General features: G+C 38.5%; 1 protein-coding gene across 2 annotated transcripts in view; it reads left to right on the top strand.

Moving 5' to 3' along the window:
* The first annotated feature begins 2,456 nt into the window (after positions 1-2,456).
* Positions 2,457-17,169, top strand: part of LOC135461920 (roundabout homolog 1-like) — a 224,465-nt gene continuing 209,752 nt past the window's right edge. For both annotated transcript variants that reach the window (XM_064739205.1, XM_064739206.1), the window contains exon 1: positions 2,457-2,490. The gene's annotated coding sequence lies outside the window, so the exon portion shown is untranslated. The remainder of the gene's footprint in view (positions 2,491-17,169) is intronic.

The raw sequence follows: 17,169 nt of genomic DNA, 5'->3' as shown, positions 1-17,169 counted from the left end.
TTTGAATTACGCGTACATTGCTTTGACACTCTGCTTCATAAATGATGCCTGATAGCGATTTGCCAGTGATTATAGTGGTCGCATGTTAATCGTGCTGAACAAAATCACCACGTTGGATATACACATGTATATTGACAGTTGCATCCGAGATACATAGTTTGATTAAAGACAACTCATGAACTACAGCATGGTACATGACCTTGTATACCGATTTAATTCATTCGCCTAGAGTATGTTAACTGCTTCTCTTTGTGTGAATCCCCCCAAATTCTTACCTTATTTAGGTTTACTTTCCTACTTCTTTGCAGATTTGTGAAACATAGTTTTGGAAATTGGTTATGCGGTTATTAGACAGGAACGTCCATATGGTTGGTGGCTGGTATAGGAATGTTTCTATAGGCCTAGTTAATATACATCTCGTTCAGTGGAAACCATTGCCTTCCACCAATATGGTTCATCATTTACCAGCCAAAGGCAGGTGGTTCACTATGGGCACACGAGTTTCATCAACCCTAACCTACACAGTTACATGTACATGCCGTGACCGGCGTCTTATGTTAAAACATTCTTGAGTATTTTGTGTATGTATGCTTTTTGTGTATGGATTTTACGTCATTTTTTTCAGTGAAATGACGACGAGGAGTCATTAGGTGATTGCACATATACACAGTGTCTTCTTGTGGCTGGACGAGTCAATGCAGCGAAAGTGCTGCCGCCACTTCAGCATAATGCCAAAGACACCAGACATGACCCCCCCCCCCCCCCACAAACCAGTCACATTATACTGACACCGGCCAGCCAGTCTTGTTTCCTTGCTCTAAGCCAACACCTTATGGCTGGTAGACCTGCGCCGAGCCATACCAAAGAAAAATCAAATGATACTTCCTGCTTCCGCTCTTGGAAGTGCTGAAATAAATGAGCTGATAAAAACAGTAAGACATCTGATAATTTGCTGAATAAAGAGCAATTATTTATTAATTAATTCTAATTAATAACAGTCAATAGTATCCGATAAAAATCAAAGCCTTCAAACAACTACCGTGCCACCAATAACGGATGGAATCGGAAGTATCTGTTCGATATCCGTCACGCCACATCTGCAATACCTTCATATATCTGGGAAACATACATTCAGGAAGGAGGCACCATATACCAGTTACAGCCGTCAATGACCGCTGTATATGATAGTCCATATAAAAAATACAAAAATGGTCATAATTTTATTGTAAATAGATGACACAGTTCAAGACTCGAACTTGGTATGTACATAATTTGTTTCGGTGAATTAAATTAAGTACAATTAAGCTCAATTCAAAGTAACCAAAACAGTTACATGTATATATATGGCTTTGCCGAAAATTGACAACTTCAAGTTGAACTCGAGCTTGATCTGTAACTTGTAATGGTTAAGATACAACATGTACCATATTTCATGCCAACGTAAAGAATGGGTTTGAAGAAAAGGTCTGGAAAACTGATGCTTGAGTAACCGATCGAAACGGACAGACTAATGGACTTACAGGGGAGATATGTTAACATACAATATAGTCCCTGTTGTACCGGGACAGTAGAGGGCATGCTGTGATTTGGTCACTTTTTCTAAGTACAGAGACTTTACACAAGGATTTGAGTTAGATTATATAATGTACATGTACATGCACACTCCTTAAACCGTTATAGGCTCTGCACCATATAAATAAATAAATACATACTGTCCCACTTTGCCCCACCTATGGTGTCCCACTTTACCCTGATAAGACATTATAAGCTTGCATTTTCCACAATAGCCCTTTACAGTGTTGCCATACACATGCTATCACAATCCAGAGCAATCCTTTACTAAATGAACACATCCAGATATGTGGAACATTACGTAGATACGGAAGCTACTGAAGAAAAATGCCGCATATACAAAATTTTACGTTGACTTTTCCTTCCCAGTCTTACTGGTTGTCTGCATTCGACATAACCAACATCGGCCAGAGGCTGGGTCGGGATACCTCATCAACAGTATTCTGGATACCTGCTTAAACTATATCCTGGAACTTCCTCATTTGTATCGCTTAGCCTTGTGTCCCACTTTATTAAGTAAAATTGCTTTCCATACCATTAACTCTAGCTTTGTACCGCGTAGCCTATAGCCTACATTAGTTCACAATGATAAAGCACATATTCTAGTGCTGAAAATTGGCTGAAATCCGTTTCGAACCAGCGGCCTCAGTGTCAGGCATCAGATCACCAGCCCTATACATGTCAACATGCCATACGCAGAAACTAAGTTTTACAAAATTTGGCAAGGTGGACATGTAGACAAGCCTAATGTATTGAATTAATGCCATTATCCCACCTGGCAGATTATCCCACCCGACAGATTATCCCACCCGAGAGTTGTGATCACGATATGTCTCACAAGAACTGCACCGCCACGACGCCACCTAGCGGTCAAGGTGCGTTCAATGATTCACGAGGGCGGATGGCAGGCCACCTACGGTAGGGTGATGACAGATTTCTTTGATCTGGTGTTAACATAATGAAAATATGTATGGTTGCTCATTGATAAGGAAGGTTGCAAATGACTTGTGTATAACATATTGCGCAGTTACTTTAAATTACGCTAACAGTGTCTCTGTGCACGTTTGCTATTATGATCCAACAGGTTGTTGTTGTCGATAGCGAGGGCACAAGTGTAAGTGGGCGTTTGTAACACTTACATCATTGTCACAATCCTTCGTTTTTAAAGAAAGTCACGTGGACCTTCCCAGATTTGATACATGTACCGTAGTGTATCTGTGATTAATATAACTGGTTATATACATCCCACACTATACTGTGTTTTGATGAAATACCAGCCTTGATAAATCTACTCATCGGGAGATGTGACTCTCTTTACGTTTAGACCTTGGCCTACCACGCTACAGGTTGAAATGTTGCCTATTTATTGTTCCTGATAAAGCAAATAACAGATGGGTGACATTCCATACAGACAATAAAATTTCGTCCTGCAAAAATTTAATTATTTGGATAAAGTGAATCAAATCAAGATCCTTGAACTAGGCTACATGTAACTAAGTGTTATCCTCATAATATTTTCAGTTTCTGACCACCTTTCAGTTCAAACACTGAATTTGAAGATGTGCTGGAAAAAGTCTCAAATAAGCCTATCCAACAGGCACAATTACCATAGTAGCTTTAGACACAATTCCTTGGCAAAACAGCCCTTGACATCGCAACCACTTGATAGTAGAAACATTGACCATATTAATAGAGTGTAAACATCATTTGACAATAACCTAAATACTCATCCATATTATTTCGTAAATGTTATTAATTTCCTAATTTCTTGTTGTTTTTTACTGTGTGTCATTAATTGGTTGCATGTTCATTTTAATTACCGGTAGTTGCTTGAGTACATATTGCAAATTACAGTATCACATTGAATGTGTAACGCAGTACATCCTATGGTATAATAGTCCTTGTACAGTACTGTAAGTGATTGAAGCTTTGCTGTACATGTATGCTTGTCTCAACAGCCTTGCTTTTACTTAGTACTGGCTGACAGCTGTATGTAAGATTTCTATGCCAACACCACTGGATCCCATCCCTTTCATATGCTGGAGGCATGTTCTTTAAGTTTGTTGGCAGCTACTCATTGTGTTCAAAATATAAAAATGCCTGTCGTATAAATTGATAATCAATTTCTTTTGGGAGAAGTAATTTGCATGCAACAGATTCCTTGGAATGTTTTGCATGCTCTTCGAAATTGGTGAAGTGACTTGAATACCTTGTCTGTCTGTTTGAGAGCTCATTTCTATAATGGGCAGGTATTGTTGAGTGGTTGCTATGACTCATAGACACCTTTCTATACCCTTGGCTGTTGAAAGGCGCTTAGTTATTGAAATCTATTGGACTGCACATTTTGAAATTAGTTTAATTTTTTCCTCTGCATTATTTGGGCCTAAGTCCCTCTTTGCAGATGACAAACATCCACAATGGATGGCTTAATCTTAAATTGATTCGGGGTCCATGGTGACCATTCTGTTGGTAGCTGCCGTGAGTCTAGCCTGCCATCCTTTAGACGAGTTGTTACTGAAATCAATACATCTTTATTCGCGGACTGGGGGCCAACATGAATTTGATTAGAATTTGCACATATCTTCCAATCAATGTCACCTCATGGCTCTGTTTCTAAACGGAAATTGGCCCTGCTTTTCAGCGCTCTCCGTGCCAATAGCAGGCCATAGTCCAGTTTAGTATGGAGTAGTGTAAACTAAAGGCGCTGGTGCTGACAGCAGCGGTGAATCACTCTCCCTCGGCCCCATCATTTACCTCTCTTATCTTCCTGTTCAGGTGATCCCATTGAGCGCACGCTCTCAATCAAACTCAATTCGGAGTTTATTTCTCTTCCCTAGTTTATGGCGGGTATTAATTTGTAAAGGTTCAAGAAACTTTTTCTCTCTTCCTTGGTGATGGTCTCAATTTCAGCTCTTTTGATAGCCGTGTTGCCTGAAGCAGCTTTGAATGTCTGGTAGAAGCTGTCAGACTGTGCCTTTGGAACAGCAGTGCTTAGCTGGCCAGTCTGTCAATACCAAGCTGTGGTAATTCTCTTCACTACTGAGACTCTCAACAGCCCAGTTAGAAGGACCCTTTATAACACCAAACCATTGGATAGAATTCCATTTCTGTCTCATATGCACTTATGGGGGCAACAAGTATCTGTTGGACAGACAGCTTTATTGGCAATGTGACTGGCAACAAGTCTCTGTCTGATGGAAACTTGTTGCCCTCATCAGTGCATTGGGTACAAGTTTGGATTTCTGTCTGATCATCTTACTTACACTTTCACATTCAACATATGCAGAGAATGGATTGTTACTTTATCCGGCGATGTGCGTTTTTACGCAACGCTTTCTGACCATGCTGTATGAATAAGTATCTTATGGAAGTAGTAAATGTGAGATAACTTTTGTAAACAGATGTAATCTGTTCACAAATCTATATTTAATGTGTTCGCAATATGCTAAAAGTTTTGGCAGATGTAAGAAATCTGCAACATTGACAGCAGAATCAATCAGACACATTGCTGATATACGTATATCACAATGCTGTAGTTATTTTATTGGGACATTTGTTGAAAATATTTAATGGTTGTGAGTCAGATTGATTGGCAAGTGATGTGTACTCATTTATACTGAAGTGAATGTGCCAGTCAAAATTCAGCAATAATGTAACTCAGTTTGTTTTACATATACATATATATATATATACATACATGTGAATCATTTGTATGTTGTTGATGTATAATTTTTAAGGTGACATCAACAGATTTAGTATCCACCAACTGAGGACAGTCCTGTGGATGGCCATCTCTTATTGTTTAACTACAGGCCAAGTCCATATGAAACACTTCCATCTATTTATTAATAGTGTCATTATTTAATAACTAGCCATAATATTTCTGTTGGCACTTTGTCATACTGTTTCTTTAGCATGTCAAAAATGAGTTTAAAATACTTGTTTGGTGAATGTTTTGTTGAACAAGTGTTGTACACTAGGTGTGTGTGTGACATCTTGGAATTTCACTCTGTGCGATAGAAACATGTGCAAAAGTGCATGTATTAAGTTATTCATTGTCAGGCATAAAGAAAAAAAGGATATTGTATTTTTTCTTGTTTTGTGCATGTGCAAAGCAATTTTCATAATGGGTAGAAGATTGTTTCTGTCAGAAATTTTATTGTTACTTTTGAAAATATTTTTTTTCTAGTTTTCAAGTAATCCTTTAGAAATGACAACCCGATTAAAATCCTGTTATTAATGGTGGTGTTTTTATCATGTCAGGCAGTAATTGTCCTCCATTCTCTAAAGCTTTGAAGGAATGTGTGTGGCCACTGGAGGCGATATAGCAACGGATTTACTGTTATCTGGAGAATTGTCACTTGAAGGTCTTTAATATAAGACTCATACAATATTTACCCGCACATGTAAATGTCACACACTGTGGCTGCGTCTCTGGTGGCCACTTAGCCACGCGGCATTCCTTAACACGGCTTTTCATCCCCAGCCTCTTTGTGATCTGGGCTAATGTGGCAGAATGTGGCTGTGCTGCAGCAACAGGGCACTCCTTCCAGAAATCCATGGTTTTAACACGCTGGTTAATTAAGCCCCAGGTCTTGTGTGTTTTGCTCCCCGTTCAATATCATATTAGATAAAACTGCTGCGGGCTGCTCGAATGGGGTATTACGATGAGACGGAATGTGCGGGAATTGAGCCCTTAAAGATGCCGTGGACCTGTACTGATCAACCAAGTGGGGGGGTTCTAAAGGAGGGGGTTGATGTACGACTGATCAAGTGTCAGATAGATATATGTGTACTTAAACTTGTAACAAAGAATTTGAAAAAAGAAAAAAAATTAATTTTTTTTTTTTAAGCGATGCTTTCAGTTTACAACGGATTTAAAGGTATATTAGCTTACAGCACATGTGCATGTCATCATCAGCGATAAAACTAATTTAAAATTTTCAACAGGTAGTACAGGTGGTGATGTAATATATGATGTTGACCAGTAGGCTTTCTGTTCTTATGCTCAAAGCTTTGACCTTACTTACTCAGGTAGTGTCTATATGTTTAGCATTTTGCCTGCATGGTGTATTGAAAGTTTTTTTTCTGCAAAAGCATCAGTGTTCTGGTTATGATTTGTTATTCCAGGAAATTGTATTGCATATTGAATGCTAAACCAGCACCAGCTTAAACCAGCACTGGTCAATAAATGTATAAATATGGTGATAGAATGATATTGTCTGTGTGCGATGGATTATGTGCCGAGTTACATCACTGTTAAATGTCACCAGACAATTGCTTGTTCACTTTGCACTCCACTGGGGTATAAACTTAGCTAAGTAACCTAAAGTCTAAAATTACTTCTTGATGATTTGTCTGCTTTTACTCTCACATGGGCAAGTGTGACCTTGTTAATGGAGACACATGTTACATAATACAGCTGTATCATGTCTGTCCAAGAATTAATTTTGTAAGCTTGGAACAGATTCAGTAGCACTGCAATCTCAACCCATCTTTTTCTGCAAGGCTAACCATCTGTGTAGATATTCACATGAAACACTGTAGGGTCATGATGTGGAGGTACATCCCCAGTTTACGAAACATGCAAGAGGGTCAGAGAATTATCAGTTTCTGCCCCTCCTTCCTTCCCTGCTGTATACCCCCTTCAGGTCACATGGGTTACACAGAACATTGGCCTGTTAACACAATGCCTTGGCCACAAACTATGCTAGGCTAGTGATCAAAAGATATCCTAGAGCCTATTGAAGAGAATTATCAGCCTGCTGGCCCTATACCACTCTCACAGTGCAGACCATGTTCACACACCCAAAAGTTCTACCTCCCCCTCCCTCCTTCCGCTACTGGATCGTCTGGTCACACACTTTATTTTATTCTCATATACACGAGAAAATAGGAATTATCATTCTGTTTTACTTTTCCCAGTCACATACTATATGTCCATAAAGCCACTTTTTATGTAGTTAGATCCAAAATTGCCCATGACCGACCGGGTCAGAGATTTATCAGCCATTTGCCCTACCCTTATTTTAGTCACAGATACCCTTGACATTTTAACAAAATAACTGTCAGAATGTTTCAATTATCAGCAGTTTCTGTCTTCTTAGTTACATAGAGATACATTCAAGGATCTGAAAGTCTCTGACATGACAATAAAGGGAAATAAAAGCCTGATGTTCCTCTCCAAAGCACCTTTATAGTAAGATATCCACAAGGTTGAGGCCTGTGGCCTTGTCTGTAACACTGCTCATAACCCTGAACCATCCAATCTGAATACCTCGGCCTGTCACCCTCTTGGCTGTGCCTCTCTTAGCCCTACAAATTAACACATGTACATGAACATCAGTATAGTTCCTCAAAGAGAAGTAACAGTGTGGTCCTCTTCTCTTAGAATTCATCTACGAACATGCACTTCAGTTAACATCTGTCTTGAGTACTTGTGTATTGACACTAGATATATGTACATATAGCAGTTTTTGCAATTCACACTACCTAGTGTACTGGTACTTTATATTTTTGCAGAAAATGAAACACAAAACTTAACCAAAAACTTATAATTGTCATATATGTATGTTTTCATTTCAAGCCACTACATGTATAAAGTTTATGAGCAATATTGGCAACAACTGTGGTCATGCACGGATTTTACCACATTTTTCATTGGTTAATATAGCATCTTCTCATATAACAACCAAAGGAACACAGCTGGAAAGTGCAAGTTATTTAATATATGTTTAACAAAAAAGTGATGGCTTACATTATTCAAAAGTAACGGTAAATCTGCGAACATTTGGTCATGTGATTCTCATAATGTAAACCTGCAATACAAAGACAAAGGCAAATGAGTATAGTTCACTTTTTCAACTGAACTTTTCGGAACAATTTTTTTTCCATGTTGTGTGGATTGCAAATGACAGGTTTGGTACCTTGCCAAAAAAGTACATGGTGTGGGCCTATATGAAACATATCAAGTGGTGCTGAGTCCCTATATGTGTCATACTCCAACCCATCTTAGCTGTCTGTTGTCCAAAATCTTATGAGTCTCCCTCGCTCCCATGCTACTTCATAATTTCATCAACCAGTTTGTATTGTCACATGTTCCTCCTTAATGCAGTACTAGTAATCCATGATTGCCCACGCACCAAGAAGGTGTACAATGTACATGTGGATCTGATAAATCAGACATCCTTGACACAGTTATGTTTTGATGGTGATTACAGACACAGAATAATAAAGTCAACACAAACACTGAACCTAACAGATGTTACATTACTAGCCATTTCTGACTTCAGTAAATATAATAAGCTTCATCACAATTATGTTTTGAGTGTTAGGTACTGGAAGTTGAAAGGTTTACTGATTCATGTAAAGATCACATTTATGAGGTGCCCAAAAATAAAGCATAAAGGAGCATTCTTGAAGGCAAATAAATGTCATGAGATATTACTTCTGGTGCTAACATTTATATTTCCCAGTACGATGTCATTCTACCCTCCAAACACCTATCAGATCACCTTTCCAAAATCAGTTGAACTCCCAGAATCTGGAAGAATGAACAACTTCATCATAGCTGAAATTTGAGGTCATTTAGGGTAAGTGAGAAGTGTCTTTGTGGAATTGACACCAGATCCTGGAACATGTACATAGGATCCGAGATTAGCAGGGATCATTTGTGACAAGGACAAATACAAACTATTGCATTGTGACAAGGACAAATTCAAACAATTGCATTATGACAAGGACAAATATAAACTACTGTATTGTGACAAGGGCAAATACAAAGTGTTGTATTGTGACAAGGACAAATACAAACTATTGCATTGTGACAAGGACAAATATAAACTACTGTATTGTGACAAGGACAAATACAAACTAAACTTCGAGAAATACTAAACTTTAGGTGATAGAGATACAGTACCATATGTGGCACCATGCAGATTAGTCAGTCTTTCTTTCTACATACACATTTACCTGAGAAAGAGCAAATGTAATTCGTGTGTGAGGGCAAATTAAGGATCAATTCATAGGAAGATGGTGAGACAAATGCAAATGATCATGTTGCTATGGGAGGCCAAGAACAAGTCCAAATGACATTGTGGGAACAGTGAACAAATTCAGGTTTCAATCTGAGGATAAAGGGTCAAATCCTAATGCCTGTATAGGGATCTATGTATCTGGATGTAGGAACAAATCTAAATATCTGGGTGAATTCAAAGGAAATTCAAATATAAGTGCAAATGAGCATAGAAAACAAAGTTTGAGAATGGAACAATACCACATTTCTATGGAGGGATATGGATAGTTTAATGTTCCAAATTAAATCTTCAGAGTCTTATTATTATTAAAGAAAACTGAGTTTTCTGATGGAAATACATTCAATATGTATTTTTTATCATGTATTGTGACAGTCCATTGTTGAAATAAGCTGTGATTGACATGGTTGCTTTAAGATGTTAATGTGAGAAATATCGTAATCTGTGTGAAGACAGGAAATACTTGCATTTCATCATACATAAATCATGAATAACAAGCCGCAACAACATAATGTAATAGTTATTTTTCATGGAGCATAATGTAAAAATAGTTTCAACAAATGGCTCATGAATTATACATGTTAATGCAGGAGTAAGTTTTTACATGAGTGGAAATATTTTGGTAGGATTATTGACAGTTCTCTAATTCTTTTGGGTTTTGGATCACTTTAAGATGCTGGTAGCATGTATCTGTCTCCATCGATACATGTTATATTTCAGAAAACCTTGAGGATTTACAAAATCATCAGGATAACTTCATCACTTTGCCAACAAAAATGTTACGTACATGAAGCAACCACTCAAGAAAGATTGTATGGACAAATTGAGTTATATGTATGATCCAGTACATATGTGTGATCCAGTACATATGTGTGATCCAGTGTCAAGATATCCCAAGTGTGAAAGGTTGGGTGATTGTCCAGAAAAACCAAGTTAGATGTCTCAATATTGTTCCAGTGTAACAGACAGGGTAATATGAGGTTGTGATATGGAGGCAAAATCAGATATGTGACCTTAATACGCAAAACAATTAAGAAAATATGTAGGTAAGTTACAGTGAAATTTTCAGTTTTAAAGGAATAGTGATGTGTTGATATGTATGTATAATGTACAATTTTTGGCGACAGTTTTTGTCTGAAATGTTAATGTCTACATACAAATTCATGTGTATTGATGGTATGTAAAATGTATCATGGTTCATCATCATTGTCAGTAATAATTCTTTAAGTGTACATTGGACTGCTCTGTAATCTGTTAATCAACAGATAATATAGAAGCAATGTGTGATCAAGTCAGTCATACAAACAGTTCGTGATTGTTCAATCACCTAATCAGATTATAGACCATTTTTCAGTGAGTTTTTATCACTTCAGGTAATTGGGAGATTGTCTAAACTATGATTACCCCTGCTTTTATAGCACTTCATTGCTTTCTGTATGTTTGCCAACCAGTACTGAAAATTTGTTGGCAAATTACTGCTCAGATTGACTGCTTACTTCAAATTGCTTCATTTTGAAATCCATGTCCTTTACATAAAAATTTAAGCATGAAGTTTTGTTAGAAAAGCGAACAATAGTTATTGCTTGGAGACTTGGAGCGGGTCTAAATTGGTCCAGTGTTTGCTGGTAATGGTTAATCCCCTCCTCAGGAGCCCCCCGTGAAGAGTATTGATTGTGGCTGTATTGGAGGATGGGAGGTAACATGACATTGACAACAGTTCACGTGGAAACTTCATAATTGTGTGCAACGATAGATTTGCTGGCTGTGCCTGACCTTGCCCAATGGATTTGGCGTTCAATGAAGTTGTCGTCTGTGAGGGAAGACTCCTGATGGTGTGGTTGATGTAGGTGTCTGGACAGCTGAGCTGAGTGACTGGCACTGCTGTGCTCAGAGGTAAGCATACACCCACTGATTCTTCCTTGGCTGGGACCCAGCTAGCTTGCATTGACCAGGCAGTTGTCTTTGATCTATTGTACCCTGATGTTGTATCTATTGGTCAGCTGTTGTGATAGTTCACTCAGATTTCCCTGGTGGCAGAGCTGTTTTCCCTCACCCAGCCAGTATTGTCTACCCCTGACAGGTTACTCCATCATGTCTCTGTAGCTATAGTGTTTTGTTTGACACATATTAAAACAAATGGCTGTTAACAATAAGCTGCTTTAATCAGTATCAACTATGGGTTAACCTCTCTCTTCACAGCCTGGTCCAACTCCACTGTGACCATTTATATAGCTGTTGCCATGGATCCCTGGAGTATAGAGGCTGTATATAAAACACAAAACACATCCCTTCTCAAAGCATACCTATTGCTGTCAACATCTGAGTAACTTGTTGAAGTTCTGCTTATCCAGGGCACTAATCTAACATTGCTTCTGATTTGTCAGGGGCTTTATTTGTCTCTGATGGTGATTGGCCCTGGGTCCAGAGTGGACTGTGATCTTGATTTATGATGGGTGACTTGTACCTGTAGATATATCAGTCTGATCCTTATATTCTAGTCTTCTGGTTCGAGTTTGACTGTGTCACTTGTCTTCACATAATAGCTTATAGGCCATACTTGTACTTTAATCTTCTGGTTCCACTACCTGTAGTTATTAGCCTATGGCATGCTCTCCAAGCCTTATGCATACATTCTTTTACTTTCTGTTTCCAATACCGGTGATGAGTTACATGTTCAGTTCTAACAGGAGTCTATGTCATACATGTACTCTCTCATTAGGCCGTTACCAGTACATAACTTGTATTTTCCAAGCTTTAAATACATAATTTTGGTTCCTGTAATAACAGGTATTAAACTGTGATGATTCTATTTTCCAGACCCATTGTACATTTATGTGACTTTTACTCTGTATTACTGCATTTAACCATATTTTTTCATATCCTATAAATGGAATATAAACTGCATAACTAAATTTATTTATTTATCTTTTTATTTATTTGATTGGTATTTTATGCCATATTTAGGAATACTTATTCGAAAACGTGGTCAGCATTATGGTGAAAGGAAACTGGGTAGTGCCAGGGGAAGATGAACCGTGTAACTAAATCTTCCTGTGACCCCATGTGTACTTATTAGGGGAATCTGTGGATTTTATTATTTTTAAACGTGCATTTATCATTTAATCTGAGGCTTACTAGTATTATGTAGATATAGTCTGCACATGTACATGTATATACTGGTACTTCAGTTATTAGGAGCATTTGCAAATGTGGCATGTAGTTACAGGTCTGTGACTAACATGTATGTAGCTGCTGCTACCTGTGTTAAAATGCAGGCACAGTTATCCACATCTTATTTAACTTATTTATCAACATCAAAATATGCCCATATATCTAGTATCTGAATGGTGACATATTTTGTAGAGATGAATTTCAAACTGTCAAGGCTGAATTTGACTAAACTGATGGAAAAGTAGATTAACATGCTTGATAAGATTTTGTCCGAGAATGAGATTGAACAGGAGGCACGAAGACGAGCTGCAGAGATGGTCCAAATGACAGTAGAACACATTATTTTCTTCTGTGATGTCGCAGTGTGTGTTTACTTCATATATATGTTTTATGAGCACATATGCACTGGTAATTGTGATGTAATGAAGGACAGAACAAATGAGTTCACAGCTTTGGACCATCTTAGTACAGGTGGCAGGGAGTTTTATGAGATTCCCATGGTGTTGCATACCACCAGTTTTTGGAACATTGAAACAACCAATTCTCACTTCAAAGCTTGGCTTTCATCAAACCAGACTCAGTGGGTTGCTGCTTATTTATAGCATTTTGCTGTCAGAATAGAAAAACGTCTCTTGGTAAACTTCCAAACACTGTCTTCATAAATCCAAGCAAAGTCAAATATTTCAGAATATGTGTGTTTGCTGTTTCCTTGTGGGATTCTAAACTGTTTGATTTTTTGCTCATTTTTCACATAAATCTTTGTGGTAGAATGGGATTGATATGCACTTATGGAGATCGATGCACAAAATGCCTTTTCTTAACTGATACAATGCTCCATTTGAGATGGCTTCTATCTTGTATTTGTTGCATGTACCTTATCCACTTTTGAACTGCATTCACTTCTTTTAAAAAAATTTTTAAAACCAAACAGAAAATTTCTATTTTTTTAGTAGATTAATTTCAGGATAAAACAGCTTCATATGAGATGTTAGGGATATATATATTTTAGGGATTGAAGTTGACAAATTACTGCATAAATACAAAGGAAAATTAATTTGCTCATTTGACCTGGAGAGGGATGATGGGTCAGACTATCCCTGTGTGACTGACCTCGTTGACAGTGTAAACCTCAGAGTGAGACGACTGTTTTAGACTGGTTCATTGCCCTGTGTGACCGACCCTGTTGACAGTGTAAACCTCAGAGTGAGCAGACTGTTCTAGACTGGTCCATTGCCCTGTGTGACCGACCCTGTTGACAGTGTAAACCTCAGAGTGAGCGGACTGTTCTAGACTGGTCCATTGCCTTGTGTGACTGACCCTGTTGACAGTGTAAACCTCAGAGTGACCAGACTGTTCTAGACTGGTCTATTGCCTTGTGTGACTGACCCTGTTGACAGTGTAAACCTGAGTGAGCAGACTGTTCTAGACCGGTTCATTGCCTTGTGTGACTGACCCTGTTGACAATTTAAACCTCAGAGTGAGACGACTGTTTTAGACTGGTCCATTGCCCTGTGTGACCGACCCTGTTGACAGTGTAAACCTCAGAGTGAGCGGACTGTTCTAGACTGGTCCATTGCCTTGTGTGACTGACCCTGTTGACAGTGTAAACCTCAGAGTGACCAGACTGTTCTAGACTGGTCCATTGCCCTGTGTGACCGACCCTGTTGACAGTGTAAACCTCAGAGTGACCAGACTGTTCTAGACTGGTCTATTGCCTTGTGTGACTGACCCTGTTGACAGTGTAAACCTCAGAGTGACCTGACTGTTCTAGACTAGTCCATTGCCATGTGTTACCAACCCTGTTGACAGTATAAACCTCAGAGTGAGCAGACTGTTCTAGACTGGTCCATTGCCCTGTGTGACTGACCCTGTTGACAGTGTAAACCTCAGAGTGACCAGACTGTTCTAGACTGGTCCATTATCCTGTGTGACTGTCAGTGTAAACCTCAGAGTGACCAGACTCTTCTAGACTAGTTCATTGCTTTGTGTTACCGACCCTGTTGACAGTGTAAATCTCAGAGTGAGCGGACTCTTTTTGAGACTGGTTCATTGCCCAGTGTGACTGTCAGTGTAAACCTCAGAGTGACCAGACTAGTTCATTGCCCTGTGTGACTGTCACTGTAAACCTCAGAGTGACCAGACTGGTTCATTGCCCTGTGTTAGCTTCTGCTGACAGTGTTACCTCACACTCCTACTTGTCCTCTTCCCTATAAGGCATACGTGTATGATTCAGCCTAGCTCTCACTCACATGTATTACAGGTTGATGATTCATCTGGCAGCTTTCTATACTAAAGCTACCGGTAACAGAGGGACCTTCACTCATAAATAATGCAGGTAGCTGATTGACAACATAGGGACCATTGCTTAAATTACTCCAGCTTTTTTTTGAAGTCATCATCCAATCAGAAATCCATATTTTTATCAGGTGCCTATCGTAATGTCAAGGGATATTGTCCTTATTTTGTTAAAAATCCTCAGATTAAATTTTTGTCGATTTTTGTGGTGTTCAGTGCTCATTCACATGAAATATTTTGCTTTTTGCTTTCTCTTGTTTTTTGTACATGGAGTGATCAGCATGTTCCTTATACTTCGCTGCATTTCCGTGTCTTTGTGAAAACAGTTGCAGTGCATAACTTGGTATCAGGTTGGTTTCGTATCCTTTAATGGCAATGCTGGTAGTCCTTATGGATTCATACAATTGTTCACAGTGAACATCAAAGTTATCTACCCCAGTTGATGATTTATCAGAAATACATAGTGCTCAGTTATGCTGTAATGACTGATAAGAGTGACATCCCAGTGCAAAATGTCAGCTTAATGTAATTGTAGGGCTACTTACCTATCTTTCTACATCATAGTGTTTGTGTTTAGATAAAAATACTGAAACAGTATCTTTATTCTTCTAACATCTTACTCGCAAATCCATCCGTAAAGTTAAAAGATTGCTGTAATCTTGTTTTACTAGTTTTGTAAATGCTATATATACTATTCCATGTTAAAACTGGCAGATTGACTCCGTCATGTGGTAAAGCGACAACCTCAGATTGTAAAGGGACATCACGTTGTCTTAACTCTGGATCTCAAACATTGTGTAATCCAGTGGCTAAATGTGTATGAAGTGAGTTCCGGCCTAATCTAAAGAAATGTATGAAATGTCCTGAGCATGGTGATGTTTGACTTCACTGTAATGCTACCTTTTGCTGGGATATGCTGGACAAGATTGTTTGACACTGTACCCAAGAGCACTTCAATATACCATGGTGTATTAATGTATTAATTATTACGGACATGGAAACCAGAGCACATCTAAAACAACACCACTGTTACATACATTGTGTAGGCTATATCTGACATGTAACCTGCACATGTACGGACAGATATTTAAAATGAATAAAGACGTTTTTTTCTGAAACGCTTAGTCCAATGACTGTATGCGCTGCACGTTTACAACATAGTTGATTATTTATTACGCATTCAGAATTTTTTTTACGCCACTTTTTCAGTGTAACTTTTCCGATGACTGTATATAAGCCAGCAGTTAAACCAAGCAGATCAACACTGTCAGCGTGATTCTTGAATGCACAGGAACCAGTTTGTCAGTAATTGTCGTAATACACTGAATTAATGATATGTCTGATATCTCCATTTTGAGAATATCCATTACGCACATGTATTGAATGTATTATTGGTTATGGCAGTTCTGCTGGCATGGTTGACTTTTCGGCCATATAGCTTCCGAGTGTGAAGACTTGACATGTATCTGTATGTCAGTTATTGGCTGGCCATTATGCTCATCTAACTCAAGGTAGTAAACTAGCCTGAGGTCTCAGTGTACAAATTAATATCTAATGTCAGATGGGAATCGTAGAGGTTATATTGGCCTATGAATTGAGTTAGCGGATCGTGGATCTGCAGATTAAGGATTTGTTCTGGACTAGGGCCTGGCTTTTTGCCTGTCCCTGCACACACCGGTATTTACATCCTTACAATGTTGGTAGAAGGTTGAGACATCATTCCAGACTCCCAAGGATCATTTCTGCAGACTAATAAAGTATACTTTTACATCATCCTGTATTCGTTGTTCACATACCAATGTGGAAATGGTTCAGTAGAGACAAGGAATCGCTGTAACATCAGGGTAAAACAGGACACAGTTATCACAGAGAGACCAGATGATGATGACTTTTGTGGTAATTCCTACTAAAAGTCCAATTGATTTAGACTCCTAAGGAATAGGGGACTGTTTTATTTCCTGAACTTTATGGCTGTTCTAACAATTCAAAGTGTGGGTTTACATGATTCCTGTGGTAAGAATGGATGCACAGCACACACTTTTTATCAGCCCCAATGGCTTTGCTTCCATATACTTGCAAATAAGTCTTGGACACAAAA

The sequence above is a fragment of the Liolophura sinensis genome, chromosome 1, assembly GCF_032854445.1.
Source record: "Liolophura sinensis isolate JHLJ2023 chromosome 1, CUHK_Ljap_v2, whole genome shotgun sequence".
NCBI lineage: Eukaryota > Metazoa > Mollusca > Polyplacophora > Chitonida > Chitonidae > Liolophura > Liolophura sinensis.
Note: the sequence above shows the minus strand (reverse complement) of the source record. Positions and strands in the feature narration are given on the sequence as shown.